The sequence below is a fragment of the Podarcis raffonei genome, chromosome 5 (assembly GCF_027172205.1).
Source record: "Podarcis raffonei isolate rPodRaf1 chromosome 5, rPodRaf1.pri, whole genome shotgun sequence".
Classification (NCBI taxonomy): domain Eukaryota; kingdom Metazoa; phylum Chordata; class Lepidosauria; order Squamata; family Lacertidae; genus Podarcis; species Podarcis raffonei.
The window spans coordinates 3827870-3853590 of record NC_070606.1 but is presented as its reverse complement, the minus strand read 5'-3'; the positions used below and the strand labels follow the sequence as shown (position 1 = coordinate 3853590).

Sequence of the window (25721 nt, the reverse complement as noted above, 5' to 3'; positions counted from 1 at the left end):
TTTATTTATTTTTAGGTATTTTGGATTTGATGTGTTACTGTGATGGGGAATGGGGAAAGATTGGCCTTCTTGGTAAGAATTAGTGGTAACTTTGAGTTATAAAATTGCAATATCTCAAAAAGAACTTTAGGTTAAGGATTTGATAATATGTAAATCTGCTAGAATGTAACTTAAAAACCAATTAACCAGCCTAAATAAAACCAATAAAATTAATATGTAGTAAGTAGGTTGTATTAACAGCCAGTAGCAGTAATGAGGTGAGATCAAAATAGACTAGACATATTTCTAAAAGATAAGATGACCAGCAACCCCCAAAGTACCGTAATTAGAATACCCAGTCTTTCATTTTGGCACCTAGGTGTTTGGAAGTCTGAGGAATCCGATATATCCAGGTACAATATTTAAGCATTCAATCCATTGTTGTTCATGCAGCGCCATTCTCACTGACAGCACTATGGATTTCACAGCAATCAAAGCTCTCGTTTACATTTCCAGAGGTCCATGTTACAGTACTTTGCTGCAGCACGAATAACCAAAAGTCTTGTGGCACCTTAGAGACTTAACAGATATATGATAGCATGAGCCTTTGTGAACTACAATTCAATTCATCAGCTGCATGAACTGCTGTCCTAAGTGGTGGGATTGTTCAGGAGCTTGGCAGGCTTCTGGGATGAAGCGCTCAAAAATCCCTCCCAGCAGGCGGCCAGTGTGAGTGTGCCCTTCCCTCTCTTTCTGTTCGCTTTCCTTTCCTGCTGATGCAGCATTGAAAATTACTGAGCAAGGATTCCGGGAGGGAAATGGGCTCACAAAGCAGCTCTATCAACACCAACAGGAGCGCCAACTGGAGATTATTCTTAACTAGCAAAATGCCTGTCCTTCTGATATGCGGCACATGTGCAAAGGGAGGGCGTGTCTATTAAAGGGCTCTCTGGCGACACAACCTCCTGCAGGAGCCTTCTCAGCCAGGGTTGGCTGCACATTGTCAAGAGCAGAGTTTCTTCTTCATCCAAGTTTGGCACTTCACTTTTCCTGATCGGCTCCCGTTTACACACCTTGATCGCTGTTGCTTGTTGTGCCACAAGGGTAGAACAGAAGGTTGGGAACTGGCTTTTATTTTTTAATGGCATAAACAAAAAGGATCTTGCCCAAACCAGGAATTTCACCATTTGTTTCATTTCACAGAGTCATTCATTGGAGGCTTTGACCTTCATTCTCCGATGACCAAGGTGGCTTGGAAGCAGCAGCGAAATCCTTGGCTCTCGATGGATGAATCTGTCAGTTCTGGTTTCCGATTTCCCCAGTTTCCACATCAGTTTGCTGCGTCTCTCTGAAGTGGCTCCCCAATTGGGGCAGAGCCACTGTGGTTGCTTCCTAGCAGATGCATAGTTGCTGCTTACTGGAAGTGGGAGGGGCAAGGCAGTGGGGAGGTTGTTGCAGTGGACACGATTGGCTTTGCTGGTGTGTTCACACTGTGCCAACCCCCCCACTGCCTTGCCCTACCCAGTTTTCTTCCCAGTAAGCACCAATGACCCCACCTGTCAGGAAAGTAGTGTAGCACTTCTGCCCCACTGGGCCCCATTAGAACATTTTGCCTGGCACTTGACTAAGGAAGGGTCATTATCATTATGATTTTGAATTTGAAGGCCTTACTGTACAACTTTTGAGATCCAAGCAAATGGGCACAGCTGTCTTGCAATGCAGTTTCCTCTTCCAATGAATGTTTTTCTTTAATCTGATGTTTTACTTAAAACAAATTCGTGTTTGTAGCTGTCCATGGCTGGAGCTTGATTTTCCTGACTCCTTGCAGAGACACCTTTTCAAAGATTCTCTCAACCATCTCACATTCATACAAGTTATACTTAATTTCATTAAAAAATACTAATAGTAGTAAAAATAATAGCATGCAAGAGTATACAAAACCTTCAGACTTATTTTGCAAAATAGTATCTGACTTAATCTGGTATGTGACTGTGTTGTTCTTCAGGATTCTGCCCTCTCCTCTGGTTCTCAAGAAATATGTTCCTGGAGATTGATTGATTGATTGATTGATTGATTAAATAAATAACTAAATAAATCCCACCTTTTTTTATCCCAGTGGGCTCTGGAGTTTGCTTGGATTGGATTTTCTGACGCTTCCTCCTAACTTAAATATGCTTGCAGAAAAGCAATTCATATTCAGGTGCTGCAATCCTGTAGCTCCTTTTCCCCAACTTGCCCACCATTTGAATCTCTGTAGTAAGCACAGAACACCCACAAGCAGGAAAATGTTTTAAACATTTTAAATATTAACTCAAAATACCCCAGCTCATGATAAAATCAGAAACTGTGGAAGCAAAAGACATGTGTGCCTTGGTTACTGAGCACAGCAAGCTGCTGGCTAAACACATCCATTTCTGCTAAAAAAAATTGTTAGCGGACTATTTGGTATATTTTCACTTGTGTTCTTTCCTCCCCGCCCTCTCTCCCTCCTTCTACCTTGTCCAGTGGCAACGATGCCACAGCTCAGTAGAGCAGAAAGCAATGTAATCACCACACTTGATCTTTGGAATTGCTCTTATAAAACAGCAATAAACAACCAAAAGCAAAAACTGTTGCATGCATGCACTTGCGTAGAGACATAATTCTTGTAACTAGGGGAGTCCACAGAGTTCTCCACTTTGCCTCACCACATTATGTATGTATGCAAGAACTGCTCTTCAATACACACACTTGCAGGGCTGCATATAAAAATTGTCGTGAAACAATTGGGAAATTAAAGAAACAATCTAAAAACAACAAATATTAAGCAGCTTTAGAATATCAGAACTTGAGAGCTGAAAGCAGCATAATACACTGAAACGTTTTTTTAAAATCCTGGGCAAATGTAAAGACCTTTCATGGAAATCCATGGGACTGTGTGGTGCCTCTTGGAAAGCCTTGCTTTTCCATACAATTGCTGCCTATGTTAGATACTTGGGTGGTTTCCATCACCATAAAAAGAATTATCAAGCAGTTAATAACAAATGGCACCTCTAGCCGACTCTTGCAGACAGAGCTGGGTGTTTTGGATCCCATTCCATTCCTTCTCTTCCCCTTCCAGCAGTCAACCAGTATGCTAACTCAGGTTTGTTGTTTTTCGAGAGCATGATCTGGTGCCGAGTTGAGATCCCACAGCCACACATTTGCCATGGAACTGACAGCCTTATGCTCCCATTCAGGGAAACATGAAGATGTTTGACTTTGTTTTATTTATTAAATCTGTACACTGCCCTGTACCTGTAGATCTTAGGGCAGTTCACAGCATAAAATCACAATATTAAAAAACACATATTTGTACAAACAGCTGACTGATTTAAATGCCATTTCCGGGGGGGGGGGAGTGCGCTTTGGTCTTTCAAATTTTCAGCAACAGCCTGCGCAAGGCCAAAATCTGGCGCCCACCCCCCTTGCCTTCTGCTCTGCCTGTGCATCAGAGCCCAGTGCTGGCGCACCAGTAGTGCTGCCCTGAATCTGCTTCTGCAGAAACAAAGATACACTAAAAATCATATTCCACAGAAGTCCCAGGAATCAGTCAGTAAAGCTTGAAACTGAACCTCAGGGTGGTGAGTTCGAGCCAAGCATCGGGCAAAAAGACCTGCATTGCAGAGGGTTGGACTAGATGACCCCTGATTATAGAATCGGAGGAAGGGAGGCGCCTGCCCTTTTGGCGCCCTCGAGCACTCTGCAGATGCTCAGGGATGTCTTGTTCTTCCGTTTTAAACTTTCCTCCCCACTGGTTGACTTCGGCACATGCTTCCCCCTCTGCAAATATTCTTATTAGTTGCCAATACAGAAAGATTCAGATCCCCCCCCCAACGGGAAGATGCGCCTTTCACACAGCACCAGCCGCTCCCCTGCCTGCTCCAGAGGCTTGCGATCCTGCAAAGGCACAAGCTGGTTTGGGGCGGGGGGCGAAGTGGAGCGAGGCTTGCCCTCCCCCCGCCGCGCGCGATGAATACGCCGCCTCCCTCCCTCCTCCCTCCCTCCCGGCCGGGCGCAGCGCATCTCCCTCGGCGCGCACGGACCGCCCTCGCCCGCCGCGCCGGACCGAACCCCCAGCAGAGCGGCGGCGGCGGCAGGAGGCAGGAGGCACGAAGGCGGCGGAGCCGGCCAGGCCGGGCGGGAGGCTCCCATGGCGGCAGCGAGAGGCGGCGGCATCGGCGGCCGGAGACCCACCTCGCGCCCCCTCCGAGCGGCTTCCCCCGCCGCCGCCCCGGTGAGTCGAGAGAGCGCCTGGGGGGGGGCAGCGACCGGGGGGGGCAGCGGCTTCCTGGGCGGGCCGGTTCTTTGCAAGGGGGGAGGCGGCGGTGGGGGGGCTGGGAGGGAGAGGGCGTCTCCTGCTCCGGGGGATCCCTGGCAGGGGTCTCCTTGGCGGATTTCCGCGCTCGAGCCGGGGGGGGGCGGGGAACCGGAGAGACCCCCCCGGCTGCTGCTGCGGCGGAAGCCACGCTGGGCTCCGGCAGGGAGGCCGTGGGGTCCTTCGGCTTCCCGGCCTCGCGCGCCGGCCAAGGTGAGCCAGCGGGGGGGGAGAGGGGCTTTAGGTGCAGGAAGCGGACCTGAGCGGGAACCGCCAGGCGGGACTCGGGGCGGGGGGTACGTCGGGTTCTCCCTTCGGGGAGCCGTCGGCCGGGCTCCCCGCTGCCGGGCTGCTCTACGGAGCTGTCGGGGGAAGCGTGGCTGGTGCGCTTCGGTCCGCCTGGCCACTGGCCTGACCCTGCAGGCTCTTCTCGGAGCATCCTCAGAGCAGCGCCTCCTCGCTGGTCCCACTGACCCCCCTCTTGCTCCGAGGAGGAAAACCCCAGCGAGGCTGATGGAGAGAGAGAATGGCTTCCCCAAGGTGAGCTGCAGCTCATGAGTTTGACGGCTGGAAACAATAGTAATATAATTGGTTATCTTTTGTGGCTTGGTTGGTTGAGCATGAGACTCTTAATCTCTGGGTCCTGGGTTCGAGGCCCACCTTGGGCAAAAGGATTCCTGCATTGCAAGGGGTTGGACTAGATGACCCACGGGGTCCCTTCCAGCTCCACAGTTCTGACATCCGTCTGGCTCAGGAGAAGTCACACCGTTGGACTGCTGGCTGCTGTGGCTGTGGGAGAGATATGCATGGATAGGCAAACTAAGGCCCGGGGGCCAGATCCAGCCCAATCGCCTTCTAAATCCGGCCCGCAGATGGTCCAGGAATCAGCATGTTTTTACATGAGTAGAATGTGTCCTTTTATCTCTGGGTTATTTGTGCAGCATAGGAATTCATTCATTCCCCCTTCCCCCCCCAAAAAAATATAGTCCAGCCCCCCACATGGTCTGAGGGACAGTGGACCGGCCCCCTGCTGAAAAAGTTTGCTGACCCCTGGTTTATTGCATGTGGGGCAGATGATCCTATGATTACTGTAGGGACAGTGGCTTCATGCTGGGGGGGGGCAGAGTGCAGGTGGGGGCGGGGCTGGCGCATGTCCTGGGGGCAGGGCGCCCAGTGCAGGGGGACAGCCGCAATGGCACCCTGCCGGAATTGCACTGCCTGGTGCGCTCCCCCCGCACTCCTCTTCCTCCACCAGTGTAGGGATGTTTTCTATTAGTCGCTTTCCTTGCGGTAAATGTGTGTTGCCGGTCAGGAGAGGCTGGCGGGGCAGCACATCAGAGTTGGCCTCTTGGCAGTGGTGTCGCTGCTTCTTACCAGGGTGGGGTCAAGGTCAGAGTGGGACTGGTGGAGCCAAACTAGCATTTCCAATAGTACTATAGCTATTATACTGTAGTCCCTCTTTCACACACACCCATATTTAATCAGATGCACCTCCCCATCACCAGTCACCTCTCACATTTTACAGGGCAAAGACAGAAAACCCCTCTTGCCAAGGGAAAAACTGGGAGCAATTTAAGGCTCCCAATTCTTGCTTGGAAGTTTCCGCCTGCCCCACATTTGATGCCCTATGTGGTGTCTAGTGCAGGGCAGGGAGGTGTGATTTGAAGAAGACAGTTTTGCAAGCTAAATTGGTACCCAAATTAGGCCTTTAAGCCAGTGGTTCCTCACCACTGCTATAACAAATTTAGAACAACATATTCATTAAATTTACATTTAGATGTTTTTCCTGTTCTGTTTGCCATTTCAGATTTCTTGATCCTCCCCTCCCCACCCAATATATTTATGTTAGAAAATGTAAAAAGCACAAAACAGCTGTACAGGAGGCTTAAAACCCTGTGGGTTGAGCATTCGGTGACGTTTTAAATTAATGACATTAATGGACTTAACTTAGTCCTGCTCATTAAGTTCAGTAGGTCTACTCAGAGTAAAACACCCCATGACCCTTGCTGTCCAGTGGCTTTGAGGCTGTTTCAGAGTCAGGCTGATAATCCACATTACACATGACATGAAGTTTTCCGCTTCTCCCCCATAACGTTTATTGACCAGAGATTTATGTGTGCCGTGTTGCATGTTTTCCCACCCATGTTGATACTGGTGGGATGAACATGGGGTGACTGTTTCCTAAATATCACAGAGGAGAGTAGCAGAACACAACATGGGGATGCCTTGACTGCGTTGCACATAGTGAGCAGCTCTAGCCTCAGATGAAGCTTTTTAGAAATACTTTCACCAAACTGCATTCTTATTTACTATTCCTCCTGCTGAGGTTTTAAATATTTGTTGTTGGGTATGGAAAGGGTGGCTGAAGTGGATTCAGTCTTTCCTGACAGTGTCTTTATGGAGCAGTCGTTTTTGTTGATCCGTTTGTAAATGCTTGTGTGTTGCTTCTTCAAAACTTATCTAATTACTTTTCAGTTTAAAGTCAGTGTCATTGTTTCACACAGGTGGCCCCTCTCATTCATGATGTGCAAGCAAAATGGGGTCGGATGCATACACCTGTAAGCAAAGGTGCCTTTATTTATATGCTACATGCTGAATACAGGCAACTGTGACATTCGTGTTTGGTCCCCTGTATCTAATTCCCCCTGCTTTGGCAAAATAAATGGATCTCAGATAGTGGGATCTGAAAGGACATTTGCTTAACAAGCTCAAAACAGCCTAATTTTCTCGTGTCAGAAGCCCCTGGGTTCATAGGTATGCAGCACTAAGCCCATCTAAGAGCTGGCTTTGTGATGCAGGTTGGCGCTACACAGCTGGGAAACCTCACCTGAGCAGAGGCAAATATTGGGAAGGGTGAGCAGAGCAGAAGAGCTATCATTGTATCAGCCTTAAGTTATGGTCTTAAAAGAAATGACCAGCTTGCTTCTCACTTACCGTAAGTTGAATTTTTAAGTCATTTCTTAAAGTGAGATAGAAAAGAGGTCAGCCACATATTCAGAGGGGAGAGTTTCATATATAAGGGGCCACAAGAGAGAAGGCAAGAAATAGCAGGAGGAAGTGGAGCTTTAATAGGAGTTGTGTTTGATGAACGGAGGGACCGTGGAAGAGAGTAACCTAGATGGCCATCAGCAATGCCATGAAGAGGCTTAGGATATATACCCATTCACAGCTTAAAATGCAGTGAGTTTTTGTTGGGTTTCAAGTTGTATTTGCATGTTGCAAGTTGCAACAGCAGCATTTCTCAAGAAACCACATACGGATTGTGGCTAATGCCGTGTGCAAAAGGCTTAGAACAGCAGCAGTGGAGGCGCACTAGAGGTAGTGTGATGCAGTGGTTAGAGTGTTGGACTAAGACCTGGGTTCAACTCCTCACTCAGCTATGAAGATCACTGGGTGACCTTGGCCCCATCACTGCCTCTCAGCCTAACCTACATCGCAGGGCTGTTGTAGGAATTAAAGGTGATGTGGGAGAGCCATGCAGGCCACTTCCAGCTCCCTGGAGAAAAAGATGGGATATCAATGCAAGGAATAAATAAAATAAACCTTGATGGCAATTGCTTTACATAACTGACAATTGCTTTACATAACAAATCTTATTAGTATTATAGAGGGAACTGACAAATTTTAGCTAGAGCAGGAATTTGAACTAGAAAAGGAAATATGATGTGTATGAGCATGCAATCATTGCTATATAGGCCAGATGTGATGTTCTCTATGCAGGCTCACTCTGTGGGCAGAACCCACATTCCCAGCCTAAGTGTAGATCTCCCCTAATGCTTTCTAGAGTGTTCCAATCAACAACTTTGTAAAGTAGGTCAGTATTATTGCCGTATTGCAGGTTGAATTCTGATACATAAATGAATTATTAACATAAACCCCTATTATCTGTTGCAACAGGGCATATATTATGTTCAGCTCAATCCTGTATATGGAAGTTATGGAAGAGTGAGGCTTACTCCCGAGTAAGTGTGCCTGAGGCTGCAGTCTTAGAACTGCTGTTTTTCCTGCTCTGCACCACTGAACATAGACAACCCACCATGTTATAAGTGGACCATTTCGTGGTTCTGTTGTTAACTGAGCCATTTCATGAATTCCTAGTTCTGTGGGATGAGCAGAAGACATCCATGGATTTTCTCTCAGGTGTCCAGGAGCTGAGTGGGTGTATTTGTGTGAGCTGTGCATTCTTCTAAATCTTGCAGATATTTATATAGTCAAGCAGGCAACATAGCACTAGAAATTGTTGGCCCAAATTGCGGCAGTATGTATTTGAAAATCTGGCTGGGTTCCTGTCTTGAAACCTAAACCCACAATTATTCCTTGGCTCATTCTGCTTACATTCTTTATATTCTGACAGAATGGTTTTCTGTTCCATTCTGTTCTGTTCTTTTCACTTGGCAATATTGTGGAAGTAAAATATAATTCCTGTAAAAGATATCTAAATTACTTCTAATAATTTAATGTGGAAAATGTACAGGATTAACAAACTATGACTTGAATGCATAGGAAAACATTGTTGAAATGTTGACCAAACACCTAAACTGTGTTCAACATTGAAACTGAAAGACAAGACATGGAAAAATCTCTATTTTAGGCTTGTAAAGGCTTTAAGCAGAACTGTGTGCACAACACACTAAAAAGTCTGCTTCAGGAAAAGCTGAATTCTGTAGCCTGCACAAAGTTTACAAATACAATGGTACCTCAGTTTTCAAATGTCTCTGTTTTCGAACATTTCGGTTTTCAAATGCTGTAAACCCGGAAGTAAATGCTTCAGTTTTTGAACATGCCTCAGAAGTCGAACATGCCACACGACTTCTGTATTGAGTTTTCTTTATTGAGGCTTCCTGATTGAGTTTTTGGATGTTTCGGAACTCGAACGGTCTTCCGGAATGGATAATGTTCGAAAACCGAGGTACCACTGTACAATTATTGCCATAATTTTGCTAGTGAAGGGGGAAAACAAGGAGTGATACAGGGCATTCTAAATCGCTAGAAACTGTATTTGCATTTGTGACTTCTGAGATTTCACCAGACTGGCACTGTCCATTCATTCAAAAGCATATCTTCATTGGGGCATTGTTATGACCTTGTTAGTCTAAAAATGAGGTGCAGTGGAATACAGTCGTACCTCGTGTTGTGTTAGGTTCGTGTTGCGTCTTTTTGGCTTGCGAACGCGGCAAACCTGGAAGTGTGCTTGCGCAAAAGTGCCGCTCTAGTTGCGGACTTTTCGGGGTGCGGACTGCACCCCGGAACAGATCGTGTCCGCAACTAGAGGTACCACTGAATGTCATTCCATTCTACACCTAAGTAAGATATCACAACAATATATTGAGATAACAGTGAGAGAAATCTAATTCTGATAGTACAGCGGCTTAAAAATTGTGTACTTGGGGATTAAAGCATGAGAGAGAGAGAGAGAGAGAGAGAGAGAGAGAGAGAGAGAGAGAGAGGAGCCCTCCTAACGTTCTCAAAATAGTGTAACTGGGGAGGGAGAGGGATTGTATTTGCCTTCTCTTTATATGAATATAAAGAATATTCTTTATCTGCAGTTGTTAAGTAAGGTGTCTGTAGTCATTTTACTTTATGGGAAATATGAAGCAGTACTGTAAAATAACAACTGATAAAGTGTTTAGTGCAGTGTTCTTTGTCACATGTTGTAAGCCGTAGAGTCAGCCTTAAAATGGGCTTTTGATTCCCCCCCCCCAATAGGCTGTATAGAACCCCAGAGGGTTAAACACTGACCATTTGAATGCTTTGCTTTGACACAACCAGCTGACTGGGCATTTAGGTCCTCAAAATGGGGGGAAATGCGGGGGGGGGGGCCGACATGACACCAGCAGGTTTGTTGGAACTCACTGTTAGCAAAGTTAGCATCTTTTTCTTCTTAGAACCATCTTAAGGTAAGATATTATTTATAGCTACCACCAACTAATTGCAAAATCAGCCAACGTGTTGAACCTGTTTAGAATGCTTCACCCTGTTCAGACTTCTTTGGTCTCCAACTTGGTTGCAAATTAATTAATTAATGGATGCATTGGGTTCAATAAACATATCTCTTTGTATCTGGAGGTTTCCTCTCTTCCTTTAAATCAGTGCCCAAGTTCCTGCTAACTTGGTCTGCCTTAGCAAGTGTAGCTCAAATAGCCCTTTGCTTTATTCCTATTTGGTGCAACTGCTGAAAAGCACACGAGGCCAAAATATGGTTTGAAATGCTCTCTCTCCTTCTCCTGATTTCTGTGCTACGTTCACAGTGCTGATGTTCTGAACTATGAGGCTCCCCATTGCTCAGGGTGCGCTGGCTCTAGCGCTGCCTTCTCAAAGGTGCCCCTGGGAGACCTTGATACCTGGGAGGCTTCTGGAAATTAAACAAATGCTTTTAAACAATGTATTTGCCAGGAGGCCAGGCTTGCTTCAGGCTGAAACCACGGTTGAGACTCTGTAGCCAAGCGCCACCTTCATTTCCCCAGAATGCCTCTGGGTATTGCTACAGAAGGAGCTCCTTGGCAATCGCAGATGCCCTTAGACCAGGGGTCAGCAACCTTTTCCAGCAGGGGGCCGGTCCACCGTCCCTCAGACCATGTGTGGGGCCGGACTATATTTTGAAGGGGGGGGAATGAACGAATTCCTATGCCCCACAAATAACTCAGAGATGCATTTTAAATAAAGGGACACATTCTACTCATGTAAAAACACGCTGGTTCCCGGACCATCCGCGGGCCAGATTGAGAAGGCGATTGGGCCACATCTGGCCCCCGGGCCTTAGGTTGCCTCCCCTGCCTTAGAATCTGAATATGATGTGACTTTCCCTGCTAGGTGATACATTTCCAAAAATTAAGTGAAGAATCTGCATGCCTGGCTTTTCAAAGTGCACAAGACCATTAAATATTTTAGTGTCACTTGTGAAAACCTGAACCAACTGAGAAATTCACCCGTGTTTTGTTTTAAAGACAGATGCAATCATATCCGAGCTGCCCTTTGAGAGCCAGAGAGCCTGCTGAAAGCTGCTGCAGATTCCAGTTGCAAATAAGGGCTGGCTTGTTTAAAAATCATCTGGTCCTTGTTCAATCATTTTTTGGAATTTTGCTTTGTAGCTGGAAAGGTTTGTGGGTGTAGCGATTTGAAAGAGAGAATTGTGGTTATAAGTATATTTCACTGCTCGTTCTAAGCCACCAATCCAAATTAATTTGCATTTACATTTTCAGGCAGGCAAAATCTCTAGGACCAGCAATGAATGCTAAATGCAACCTGACAGCTAAATTGGAGAACATGCTTCATAGCTGTCTGGAGCCTTCCTCTGCTAGAATAACTAGGTTGAATTCCTCCCCTCCTATTAGACTTTGCTTGACGTAAATATACGTATGATTAAAGGGGGAGGGTAAATTTATCCAACGACTTCTCCCCCACAAACTTTATTTTAATGGTTACTTTAAATATTTATATCCCACATTCAGATTTTAGAAGTGCCTATGGTGGCAGCTTACAATGGCACAGTTGATAATGACCATTATTACAGTTAATAGTAAAGGAGCAATAAAAGAAATGCAAGAAATTTAAGATAAGGAAGAGCCGTAAAAATTCACAATTGCTGTTTCTTAAGAGCTTGGGCAAATTAAGAGGCCTTGAGCTGGTGCCTGCTTTTCCGTGGAAACAGCCCTGGGGAGAGTGCAGTTTTCTGATGCTGGGGTGTCCTCATTCAAAAGGTCCTGTCTCCAGTTTCCATCCACCTGACCTCCCAAGTTCTGGAGCAGAGCCTCCATTTATGACTGTAGAGAGCAGGGAGGCTCAGGAGGAGGGGGGCGACTGGCTATTCTGCTTTGATGCTTGCTTGCCAGTTGTTGTGATCAGCTTTTGTTCCATCTGTCTTAAGATGGCTAATAGAACTTAGGATAGCTTGAATGAAGATTAAAAATCCGATTTTTAAAATTTATTTTTTAAATCATTGATTTCTATCCACCCTACTTGCAAGTACAGTGGACGCTCGGGTTGCGAACGTGATCTGTGCGGGAGGCACGTTCGCAACCCGCAGCGCGGCATCTGCGCACGTGCGGGTCACGATTTGGTGCTTATGCGCAAAGCGTTATTTAGTGCTTCTGCACATGTGCGAGCGCCGAAACCCGGAAGTAACCTGTTCCAGTACTTCCGAGTTCAGCGTGGTGCGCAACCCGAAAATGTGCAACCTGAAGCGTCTGTAACCCGAGGGATGACTGTAAACATGTATGATGTTGAACTGCTAGTCACTAAAATATTATTTAATAGCCATTCTCATCAAATGAATTCGGCTCAATAGCTATGATTCAAGCTCTTTGACTACCATGTCTCAGTTTAGATTTGCACATATAAAGACAATTCTCTGTCAACATCCCCATGAACTGAAGAGATCAGCATTATTCATCTCTACATTTATGTTATTGAGCTAAGTTTGCTTCTTCCACTCTTATTTTCCCCTTTCCATAATTCAACAGACAGCTGATGTACAGTGAAATCCCTATTTGTACTGTTAATTCTGCATCTCTACAAACTTAGCTGGGGAGGACTTATAAAAGTCTTGTACAACTAAACAGTCATTCATCACTAAGGTGGAAAAACAAAGACAGAAATAAATTGCCTCAGTGTTACAGTTTTATAAAAATGCCTGTTAGTATAACCTGAAATATTGTAAATTCAAGAGAGTCTAAACAGATGGTTTGCATTTGTCATCTTAGCAGTAGCAAATTGCTTTGTTGTCTTACTCTTAGCTGATACAGAGAGGGAGGATCTTTCTGAAATATACCGTATTTTTTGCTCTATAACACGCACCAGACCATAACACGCATGTAGTTTTTAGAGGAGGAAAACAAGAAAAAAAATATTCTAAACGAAACAGTGGATATATGATTTTTGTGGTTCATGCTGTGGCCACAGACATGTGATCTGACAGTCAGTTTGGAGTAGCCCAATGCAAAAATCCTGAGGATCCATGTGGATCCGTGCTTTGTAACCACGTTTTAAGTGGGGAAGGAAGGAAAAGCACTCAAGGGACAAGGAACACGCGTGGGGTGTGTGGAGAAGGATGCTGCTAATAATGAAGAAGAGGGGTATAAGGGGAGAAGGCTCCTCTCCCCTCCTGCTTTGCTCCTTTAAAGAAGCAGGCTCTCTGTCCCTCTCTCCTCCCCACTCCGCAGCTCTTCTCCCGCTTTGCTGTTTCAAAGCAAGCCACGGAGGAGGGAAGGAAGGGGAACCATGGATCCTCTGCTCACGACTGCAGCAGGTCCCCCCCGCCACCCGTAGGCATTCGCTCCATAACATGCACAGACATTTCCCCTTACTTTCTAGGAGGAAAAAAGTGAGTGTTATGGTGCAAAAAATACGGTACTTAAATTGTTGTTGTTGTTGTTTAGTCGTTTAGTCGTGTCCGACTCTTCGTGACCCCATGGACCAGAGCACGCCAGGCACTTCTGTCTTCCACCATCTCCCGCAGTTTGGTCAGACTCATGTTTGTAGCTTCGAGAACACTATCCAACCATCTCGTCCTCTGTCTTAAATTAGGGCTGGGAAATTTGTTCAGCGCAGGCAGCGATCTTGGAGACTTGTGCCCTAGAGCGTGATGATAATAACTTGCCTTTTATTAAGGCTGGTTGGTTTATTGCGTTTTTATCCTGTTCTTCATTATATAAGCTGCTGATGTTATACGTGTCCCCACTCCCATTTTAGCCTTACAACAACCTTGTGATAGATGTTTGGTGGAGAGGAAGTGAATTGGTGAATGTCACCCGAAGGATCTCCACGTGTGAGGGAGGATTTGAACTCAGGTCTTACCAGCCCTGAAGCCTGCCGTTCCATTACGTCTCAGAGGTTCAGACATGCACATTAATCACTGCTGTTTGCTACAACAGTGTTTTGGCTGTCTAATTTGTAGCACACTGGTTAATCCTTTTAGAGCTGATAGTCCAAAACCACAAATGCTTTATCTCTTTCCACTATCCTGTTGAGGGCACAGTGCTATCACTTACTTTGAGGAATACGCAAAGGTAGATGTTTTCCTTTGTCAGCACGGGTGGCCTTTTAAGTGTTAAATGGAAGAGCTAACTTGTATGCTGTTTTTCTGCCCACAAAAGCTTGTTGGTGTTATAAGAATTTTAAGGTCTTATATATATAAAGTAGGGACACGGGTGGCACTGTGGGTTAAACTACAGAGCCTAGGACTTGCCGATCAGAAGGTCGGCGGTTCGAATCCCCGCGACGGGGTGAGCTCCCGTTGCTCGGTCCCTGCTTCTGCCCACCTAGCAGTTCAAAAGCACGTCAAAGTGCAAGTAGATCAATAGGTACCGCTCTGGCGGGATGGTAAACGGTGTTTCTGTGCGTTGCTCTGGTTCGCCAGAAGCGGCTTAGTCATTCTGGCCACATGACCCGGAAGCTGTACGCCGGCTCCCTCGGCCAATAAAGCGAGATGAGCGCTGCAACCCCAGAGTCGGTCACGACTGGACCTAATGGTCAGGGGTCCCTTTACCTTTATATATAAAGTAGATGTTCATAAATGTACCAAGCAAACACATACGAATATGTAAACCACATGTCTGAAACCCACGGAAAAGTCCTGAAACCATTTTCTCTCTTCCAAATTCACCTCAAATATTTCTCTGCAAGGTCGAAGGAAATGGGGAGCCTCCCCATTGTCCCTTTGCTCACAAATCCTCTCTCAAGGGCACATTTCAGATATGAATAGGGTGAGCCTGTGACCTGGATATAGGAGTTGTTATCGTAACAAAAGAGTGGCCAGGATGCCCAGGTAATCCAATCAGGTAATCTAGCAGACAGGAGAAGAAGAAGAAAATGCGCTCATATTTCTGTTGTAGTCCGCTCCTTCTCTGATGTATTAAGAAGGTGGTCTTGGGCTACATCCCTTCTATGCTGTAGGTATGATGTATCTGGGGGGTGGTATTGAGCTACAGGGGTGGGCAATTTCAAAGTCTATATAAGGGCTTGCACACCTTTGCTCTGGGTCCTCCTCTTCTCTCCTGTGTGCATGGGGGGGGGGAGCACCCTGTTGCAACAGCTTTAATAAAGATCAGGCTTATAGCCGCTTTGCTTTCGTATATCCTGGTCTGGTCTCTGTTCATTTCCCGACCGGTTTGAGCCTTAAAAGGTACACTCTCTCTGAAGGTCCAGTCTTCCTTAAGAAGCTGAACCCCTTGAATGGACCCCTCAATATTCTTATTTCATTGACTTTGGAATTTCCTGGGAAATTCAGTACAGAAATGCAAGTATCATTATTCAAGGAAGCCATAAATACCCAGTATTAAAACTGGTGTTTCTTTCTCTTTGCAAATACAGTGGTACCTCGGGTTAAGAACTTAATTCGTTCCGGAGGCCTGTTCTTAACCTGAAACTGTTCTTAACCTGAAGCACCACTTTAGCTAATGGGGCCTCCTGCTGCTGCCGCGCCGCCGGAGCACAATTTCTGTTCTTATCCTGAAGCAAAGTTCTTAACCTGAAGCACTATTTCTGGGTTAGCGGAGTCTGTAACCTGACGTGTCTATAACCTGAAGTACCACTGTATGCCATGGGTGGCCATACCCGAATCTGGAAGGTGGATATATTTCTCTAGCTGGAGATCAGTGGCTTCGGCTGGAAGCTAGAGTCTGAAGTGCAAAGCGAGGGAGGATATGGATCTGTTGAGTAGGCAAGGGCAGAAAGGTAGGCACCCAGTATTTATACCTGGCCTGGCCAATCCAGTGGCTTTACACTGTGTGCAGATGGTAGGAACTAATGTAACACATCTGTTCTCTACTCTCTGTGTACAGAGGGCTCTGGGGTCTGACCATAAACTAAATGCATCTTTGCAAAATGAGCCTATCCCTGGCAATTCTGCCCTGGCATCATCCCTGTAGCAGAATAAATTCACTGCCAGATAATGCTTTGACCTGCAAGACAATATTAGTAGGAACTGGTGTGACTGCTGTATGTGCTGAGCCTGTGAATAGGACTTTTTTACCCATTCACATAGCTAGCTGAGCTGCAGATTGATCTGGTTTTCTACGGGTTTCTCTTCCAAATCAAAAGGCCATTTGTGGGTGGTTTGTTTTATAGCCCCAGTTCCATTGGCCAAGCTTTTATGCACACGCAGACCCTTGGGTGTGCTCAGGTGGACTTGTGACCTTGAAGAGCAAATTCCCCCCGTGCCATATTGTAATCTGTTGCTTTAAAGTTTCTTTGGTTTCAGATTTACCCCACAGCGTAGGAGACTAGAATTAAAGAAACCTGAACTGCCACTCCTATTCCTGACTGGACGTGACTATCTTCAGATTCCCCTGGCCAGATTCTTGTGTTTTACACATAGCGAATGCTGTTCTTACTATGTATGAGAGCTAATGGCCTGGTTAATCTGTAATGACAGCCTCCTTTGTGAATTACACTTCTGTGTGAGCACTGCTCCCTTGTGATTTCTCCAGTAGCCCAATACAGCGGTACCTTGTTTTACGAACTTAATCTGTTCCTGAACTCCGTTCTTAAACCAAGACGTGCTTTCCCATAGCAGCAGGGGACTCAATTTACAAATGGAACACACTCAACAGGAAGTGGAACATGTTCTTATTCGGCAAAGTTCACAAACCTACTTCCGAGTTTGCAGCATTCTTAATCCAAGTTGTTCATAAACTAAGCTGTTCTTAAACCAAGGTACCACTGTATGCTCCTGGAGTGCACAGCCAGTAGAAACGCATGTCTCCCACGTTGACCGATCACCTTGACAATAAACCATAGTTCAAAAGTTGAGAGAAGCATGTTTCCTAACAGGGCATCCAGTGGTTTTGCCACCTGTAGCCAAGACAAGGGTTTGGGGAAGCAGGGGGGGTGGGGATAGAAGCAATACAATAACCTGTTTTGTCTTTAGAATAAAGTAAAGATACCTTGTGTGCTTGACAGGAACTTTGAGCATCCTGCAAACTTCTCAGCAAGCAAAGCTAGCAATGTGTGGCTTTGGTTAAGATTGAAATTATGAGGTTACAGGGCAAAAGTTATATGGCAAAAAATCCAACAAAGGGGTATAAATCCAGGACCACATTCCTACAGGGTTTAATTCTTCCAGGGTCTATAGTCATTGCATATTTTATTCTCTCCTCGGGTTTTCAATAATTGCAGCTGCAGTTTTACCTCTGCAAACATTGCAGGTTGCTGCTTTCTCAGTAAAGTCTCCAGCGTGTGTGACTATTTTTAAACAGGCCTTTGTGGTAACTAACTTGGCAACTTTCCAGGGTTTTTTCATGTGTTATGAAGGTGTTCATAGTGTTTGCACCTCCGTGAAAGTCATCAGAGATGGAAAGATAACACGGGTGAAGGTGAATAGATCCTCTGCAAAGATAAGTGCATTTGCTCATCTTTTCCATGCCCATAGCTGGGTTTTTCACACGCGAGCATTTATACTTGTTAATTAAGGTAGCTAGATGCATTTTAGTTTATGGGCTTGCTCTTATTGTCTCTTTATTGTGAAAAATCATGGGAAATCTCCTTTTCAGAATTATATGTGTAAAGAACAATATGCAAGAAGGATTGTTTTAAAAATAACATAATTAAAATAATTGATAATGTGTGTGTGTGTATATATATATATATATATATATATATATATATATATATATTGCCCTTCCATAAAAATACAGCAAAGAGGTACACGACATAAAAACAAAACATTACAATAAGATAAATTAAAGCATCGGTATCTACTGGTTGACAAAAACAATTTCGTCTTTCAAACTCCCGTCTAAATAATAGTTTTCAAAAGGTGCCTCAGAAATGGCAAAGATGATTTCTGCTGGGCCTCTGTTGGCAAGGAGTTCTACAAGGGAGGGCCTGCCACGCTTAAAGGCTTCCTCCTTGGGAGAAGCTGTTCTAAATTCAAGCACAGGGGGCAGGGGCAACATCGGTGTGTGTGTGAAAGCCCCCCCCCCCGTCTTTCTTTAGAGGGGGCCGGGCAATCTCAATATCCCGCTGCCTGTGGCGGACCTCGCAGGGCCTCCCTGCGGCTGCTGGGGAAAGAGGCCCTGGCTCTTCCCAATGTTGTGCATGTGGCACTTGGGGCGCGCAGCTTGCACGGAGCTTGCAGTGCTCAAGCCACTGGGCATGCGCAGCTCACAGGGAGCATGGCGTAGAAATAGAACTGTCTTCAATTAATGGAAACCTTTAAAATGCCTTTGTCAATTCTGTTCTCTGCTTGGGGCAGCGGTGCATGCAGGAATGCGAAATATAGACCATAACTAGTGTAAAAAGATTCAAAGGACTATGCAGGCAAAGACTATGCAGAGAGCCGTTATCAGCTGAGCCTCCGTGTTTCATATTTCAAGACTTGGAATGGGAGGCACGTTAAATGGTAATGATTACCTATTGAAGAATTATTTAAGAAGCCTTACATTATTAAATGAACCCACTGTATATTAATAACGGGAGGTGAACTAAGAAAATGATGGCTTACTCAAGCTTATGCACAGAAGAAAATAACGCTTCACATTTTCTCTTATCTTCATACTAAACAACCTCTTTTATTTTTTAAAAAATAAATTTTATTAAGGTTTATAGAGAAAAATAACCAAACCAAGACTTTTATACAAAAAACCCAGAAAGCTGTGGCATGGCGGGGGGGGGGGGGGAGGCAGGAATAGAGAAGGAAAAAGAAATAATAACAAAAAGAACATGCAGACACAGAAATGTTAAGTATAATGGTTTAATTGACCCCGAAATGAGAATGCCTAAATGTGTATTGGTGAAATGGTTTGACATGGGGATTTTCCATGGGACTATATTAAAGCCAATGAGAGCCCTCTCAGCTGATTGTTCTCTGGTAGCTTACATGGGAGTGTTGCAGCAGTTCATATAGTTGCAGGCTCATTTCCCCCCCACTGTCTTCAAATTTTCTATATCCAGGTCCCTGCATCTGCTACCTTTGCAGGCCAATGTTGGCAGGTAGACAGTCTTCCTCTGTCCATTTTCCTCTGAAATCAAACCACGCCGCCAAAGGCACAGCATGGAATATTTCAACTGGAATAGGGCTGGTGGATGCGGCTTGGCCAAAACAGTCTTGTTAGGCCTGTGGGTCAGTGGTTCCCCACTGCTGGGTCAAGAAGCCTGCTTTCCTTGCTCAGCCCCCCTTCCCTTAGAAGCTGCTCCATGCAAACAAGCACAGCCAGGGTCGTGATCTTTGGTCTGACACTATGATATTACTGTGAAAGTCCTTGATTGTCAGCAGCCGGAGTCAGGAGCAAGTCAGCAATAAAAACACCAGTGTCTGGGAACTTAACTCTTTATTCAAAGCAACCAAAACAGTGCAGGCCTGGAGATCCCAGCACCTCTTTCCAGTAGGTCTTGCCCCAGTGAAGCAGTTGCAAGGAGCCTTCCCAATGCTTCCTAAGACCCCCCTCTGGCCTTCCCAAGCAATCTCAGGGTCCTTCATCTTTTTGCTCTGTCTCTTTTTGCTCTGCCCTCATTTCTTTGAATGTTCTGGGAGACCAGGGCAGAGGTGAGCTGTTTGCATCAGGAGGGGGAGATTCCCTGATTTCTTCATCCGCTTCTCTGTCTCCTGGCCCCGTCCTCATCTTCCTCTGAGTCAGGACTTCTCCGTTCCCCAGCCTCTTCCTGCTCACCTGTTTACCTCTTCTGCCCCCTCTTCTCCCTCTGACCACTAACTGTCACCTCTTGGCTCTAAGTCTTCTTCCCCTGGGGGTTCCCTTGGGGATTCCCCAGCTGGTCCCCCCCCCCACTCCTCTGCATCCAGCCAGTCCATGACATTGATGCCTCTTTAGTTTATTGGCAGCTGTTCCAGCCAATCTGTTGTGTCTTCTGTGTAGCCATCTGTTGGTGTCAGATGGGTTGACCTACACAGTCCCCGGTCTCATGACTTGAGGAGCACATCCTCCACATCTGGGTATTCTGAGATAAGGGTGCCAGGTGCACTGGGTTACCATAGCAACACCAGTGAGGTTGAGTGTATGACTTGCTGAGTCATTCACCCTCCCATTGGTTCAGGAAATATGCCTACGAGTAGAGACAGGTATAATAGTCTCCAGGGCATTGCTTTCCTTATGTGCGTCCTCTCCTGTTGTCCCTGTCCTGCTTCAGGCCCTTTTGCGATCCTGTTTGCTGTCAGGATCTGACTCTGAATCTGGGAGAGTCAGGAGAAGAGGCTGCGCGATTTACACAGCATTAGCTAGCATGTTGATAGTGTTAGTGGCTCTCTTTGTACATATGTATCTTTACTTCAAGGGCCAGAAGAACCATATCTGGGAGAACAAAAAATTTTTCCCTTCCAGTAGCACCTTAAAGACCAACTAAGTTAGTTCTTGGTATGAGCTTTCGTGTGCATGCACACTTCTTCAGATACACTTCTCCAAGATACATATCTGGGAGATAGCAGTGCTTAGTTTTATCTTGTGTCTGGAGACATTAAAGACTTTGCTACTTTGCACTGTGTGGGAAAGGAGTTTCCCCTTAACCGGGGACTCTGGAAGAAGCTGTCTGCTGGGAGCAGGAAATCTCTGAGGACTCTGCTGATATGAGGGGTGGTGAACTACCAGCTGACTTCCACAAGTCACCAGCACTAGCCCCCTTTCCTGCCTTCAGTTCAGACTCCCTTTTGCATATCCTTAACAGCTGTCAGGGACGTGGCTGAATTGAACACCTGGGAAGAGACAGATTCTGGAGATGAAAGAATGCCTGTACAAAGGGAGACAGAGACTGACTCTGGAAGCAAGAGATCACAGCCACAGTCAGAGCAGGAGTGGGGTAGTTCGGCCCCCCTTTATCAAGCGTTCCCAGACTTGGAGAGCTCACAGACAGAGGAAGGGGAGGAGATAGACGACATCGAGGGGGTTGCTGTGCAACCAGGAGGGAGACAGCATTTGGAGGAATTGTCATTTGCGGGGGGGGGGTTCACCCACCTTCTCCTTGAACCAGAAGAGCCGAAAGGGTTAAGACGCAATGGAAGTACTAAAGAGGAAGGACTGGACTTTGGTGCCCTACATGTTGTGATGGGGCAGAGACTCAGAGTGACCAACTTGTAGCTAATGGCGGCAGGCCTGGCGCCGCTCTCCGGATGCAAATTGTAAATAAACATACATAAAACTGTCAGAGACTCGCTTGCCTGCCTGAGATCATTACAACAGCCCAGGGATTCTCCTGCACGGAAGATACAGCTTGTAACCAACCTTCAAGCAGATGTGACAGTCCATGTCTACCAATGCACAGGCATAGGCAAACTCGGCCCTCCAGATGTTTTGGGACTACAACTACCATCATCCCTAGCTAACAGGACCAGCGATCAGGGATGATGGGAACTGTAGTCCCAAAACATCTGGAGGGCCGAGTTTGCCTATGCCTGCACTGGCAGATCTGCCAGTGAAGGCCAGGTTCCCTGGCACTAGGTTGGAGGTTCCTCACAACAAAGCTCTCCTCAAATACATCTTTTTGCTCCATGAGTGAATGAGTGAGCTGCATTCAGGCACACAACTGAGGCGGAGGCCAACCTTTCCCCTTAGCATTGGGAGAGCCCAGAATTTGAAAATATAAGCTTATCTCTGTCTTCATAACCTTGCCTGTTTATGTGCAGGACTCTATCCTCCTGAAGCGTGATGGGATGCTGGGAAGTGGCCTTTAAAAAAATACAAAGTTTCGTCAGCAGTGGGTCTGATATTATCAGTTTTCTTACTGTCAACTCAGTTACTGCTTGAGTGTCAGCTGATGATATTCAGTTGTTCCTTCAACAACTGCGTTTCACTGGTGTTTTAGTTGAACATCCATGGTTCTTGTCACAAACCTGGCAGGCTTGACATCACTGAAACAGCTGTTTGTCATCCTAGAGACCTGTTGTTGCTGCTGCTTCTAATGCACAAGACCCCAGGAAAGGATTTCTTTAGCTCTTTTGTGCATGCCTAAGTCCAAGTAATGTGGTGGGTGGGGAGAGATCATAGAAATTTTGCGCCATCTGCTCCACAGACTAAGTGTGCAGCTGTTCAGCTAATGGCAGTCTTGTGGAGATGCTCTGCTAGATTGAATTCAAGACCCCTTGCCTATAGTGGGAGGAGAGTGGATGTGAGGAAAGCATCTTCTTCAAGGCCATTTCCTCCTCTCTGCAGTCCCTGAAAAGGAGAGGGTGTCATTTGCAGCTAACTTGGAAAAGTTTCTGTCCCACATTAATGCCAGAGTTGAACCCTTGGGATTTCTAGATCTGTGCTCAGGATTGAGCCATTGTGGTTAATGGACCTAAATTACTTATGCTCATTGTTTTCAGTAGGTCTGCTTTGAGCAGGACTAACATTAGATGCAACCGCTGATTTCTGCCCTGGGGACAGTGAGCCTGTTGGTGAATATTAGTGGGTCTACTTTTGAATTCTATTTCATTGGATCGAAATTGAATATAGCTGAACCTATCAGGGCTTGTATTTTGTGCCTAATTTAACCGTCGCAGATGTAAGCCATGCTGGCAAAGGAAGAATCAAGAATGCGCTTTAATGCTCCCGGTTGTTCCTTTGCAGCTGTTACTGTACCTGCCTCACACCTGATGTCATATAGGTGGTCCTTGGGGGGAAACTGGAACTGCTGGCTGGTCTAATTTGAGCCAGAGACCAGAGATTCCTCAACTGTGAGTTGAAGCTGGTAGACCTAGTTTTCAGGTACATTTGGAAATGTTTGTTGTGTCTTTCCTGTGGCCTTGGGCACATTCTCTCACCCTCAGCCTTACTGCTGCAACTTGTGGATAACAACTCAAACCTACCTTACGGGATGGCTATATGATCCCTGGGATAATGTATAGGAAGTGCTTTGAACACTCAAAAATAACACAAATGCTGCTGGTGGTGGTGTTAACATCAGAATCATTAGGTGTGTACATGGAATACTTTACCCAGGAAAGACTACCTGGCACCAGCTTTTACATGCTTTTGGCACCAGGTCAAGACATACCGTATTTTTCGCTCTATAACACGCACCCGACCATAACACGCACATAGTTTTTAGAGGAGGAAAACAAGAAAAAAAATATTCTAAACGAAACAGTGGATGTATGATTTTTGTGGTTCATTCTGTGGCCATAGACATGTGATCTGACGGTAAGTTTGGGGTAGCCCAATGCAAAAATCCTGAGGATCCATGCTTTGTAACCATGTTTTTGCACCACCGCGGCCCCAGGCAACAGTGGGTGCATGATTTTTTTGGTGCAAGCTGTAGCCATGGACATGCTATGTGATCTGCTGGTGAATTTGGGGTGACCCGTGTAAGCGGCTCCTCTCCTCTCCTACTTTGCTCCTTTAAAGAAGCAGGCTCTCTGTCCCTCTCTCCTCCCCACTAAGCGGCTCTTCTCCTGCTTCGCTGTTTCAAAGCGAGCCACGGAGGAGGGAAGGAAGGGGAACCATGGATCCTCTGCTCACAACTGCAGCCGATCCCCCCGCCATCTGTAGGCATTCGCACCATAACACGCACAGACATTTCCCCTTACTTTCTAGGAGGAAAAAAGTGAGTGTTATGGTGCAAAAAATACGGTACCTTTTCTCCCAGCATTTTGACTGATCGTGATAACACCTGGAGTGGGTGGGTGGATCTGGATGTGTGTCTTTGGGAGGAGGGGGTATTGCTTATCATTTAACTTTATGGTTGCTTTTCAGTTGTGCTTGTAAGTTGCCTAGAAATGCTTTGTATTTGGCAACACATACCGTATTTTTCGCCCTATAGGACGCACTTTTTCGCCTCCAAAAATGAAGGGGAAATCTGTGTGCGTCCTATGGGGCGAATGCAGGCTTCAGGAAGCTATCCCCCCAGCCCCGCAAGCTCCCAGAGCGATGTCGAAGCTGCACACAGCTTCGGCATCGCTCTGGCTCCCGTTCTGGGGGCTGGGGTCGGGGGAAGCTCGGGCTTCCCCCACCCCAGCCCCGCACTTGGGGTGGGATATTTTTTTCCCCTTTATCCCCCCCCCCAAATCTAGGTGCATCCTATAGGGCGAAAAATACGGTAAGTAATAATAATAGTATCTTACAGAGTGAAAGAGGACAGATCACTGTCCCAAGGAGCTTGCAATCTAAAATTCATTACAAGAGAAACGATAGCGGAAGGGAGCTTAGTAGAGGCAGGGGTAAACAGGCAAGCGATACACAGTTGTTTTGGTTGCAGGTATGGGCTGAGTTACAGATCAGGGTTCAGAAACAAAGTAGTTGGGCAAAGGCTCAAAGGTATGTCATTAGCAAGTGAATTTTCTGCAGTGTAACATGTTAAATCTTCTCTTGCAGAGCTACGTGGCTTCATGCGACTTCTTTAGACTCCCAGAAATCTCCAGTTGTGACATGGATATAGTGAACTACTACATTTTTTGATCACTTCAATTCAGTCCCTTGCTCTGAACTCTTCAGCAGGTAAGTTGTTTCTTAAAGTTCTGACGCAGTTTATTCAGATGTGATGCTCCTGAGAGGAGCTTTGTATTTGTGCAGGGACAGCCCAATTCCATAAGCAGCAGAATTCTGTCTTGGGGGCTCCAGGAAAATGATAATCCTCTCGGGGGCACCATTTTCCACCTGCCCCCAAACCTTTGGACATGATGGCCTGTAGTGTGCAAGCAGCTGCCCTGATTGCAGCCCTTCTTGCAAGCACATACAGAGGTAGTTCGGGTTAAGTACTTAATTCGTTCTGGAGGTCCATTCTTAACCTGGAACTGTTCTTAACCTGAAGCACCACTTTAGCTAATGGGGCCTCCTGCTGCTGCTGCACCGCCGGAGCACGATTTCTGTTCTCACCCTGAAGCAAAGTTATTAACCCTAGGTACTATTTCTGGGTTAGCGGAGTCTGTAACCTGAAGTGTATGTAACCTGAAGCGTATGTAACCCAAAGTACCACTGTAAATGGAATGAATTGATCTATTTTTTTCTTTCTGCCTTTGTATTCTACCCAATAACAACATGTCATCCGGGTGGCTTACAGGAAATGACAAATTCATTCCCCATAAAATAAAAGCAATAGTCCTAAAATCTTAAGGGCAGCATAAAGCCAGCGGCAAAGTGACAGTCTCTTCCCTTCAGAATTGGAAAAGGAGCTGCAGCCAGGAGAAAATAGAATGGCAAAAGGCATTGTTGCCTCCAGTAGCAGAATATCAAGAGCCAGCCTTCATGGTTGAAAGGAAGGTCCAGGATGTAGCCGGACTTTCAAAAATGCCTCAGCTCCTGCTTTTGAGCTAGCAGGACACACCTGCACAACTCCTGACTCACCATGCTGAGCAGATACAGCAGATGCACGATGCCTGCTAGTAAATCTGTTTTGGCTCTTTTCCTGGGGCTGCATATGTGGGGCTGGAATGTGTGTGTTGGCAGGGCACGGTATAGGTCACTGGGGGGCTGTATCCGTCTTGATGGGTCATGAGTTTGGCAGACCTGCATTAGGGAATAGCAGAATGAACACTTTTGTGTGGTTT

General features: G+C 46.0%; 1 protein-coding gene across 3 annotated transcripts in view; it reads left to right on the top strand.

Annotated features, from left to right (window-relative positions):
• The first annotated feature begins 4059 nt into the window (after positions 1-4059).
• PRR5 (proline rich 5) overlaps positions 4060-25721 on the top strand; it is a 62834-nt gene continuing 41172 nt past the window's right edge. Inside the window, exons 1-2 of one of the 3 annotated variants that reach the window (XM_053387625.1) lie at positions 4060-4234; positions 24550-24672. The gene's annotated coding sequence lies outside the window, so the exon portion shown is untranslated. Of the gene's footprint in view, positions 4235-4718; positions 4856-24549; positions 24673-25721 lie in introns of those variants that run through there. The other 2 variants (XM_053387627.1, XM_053387626.1) reach the window with 2 other exon arrangements.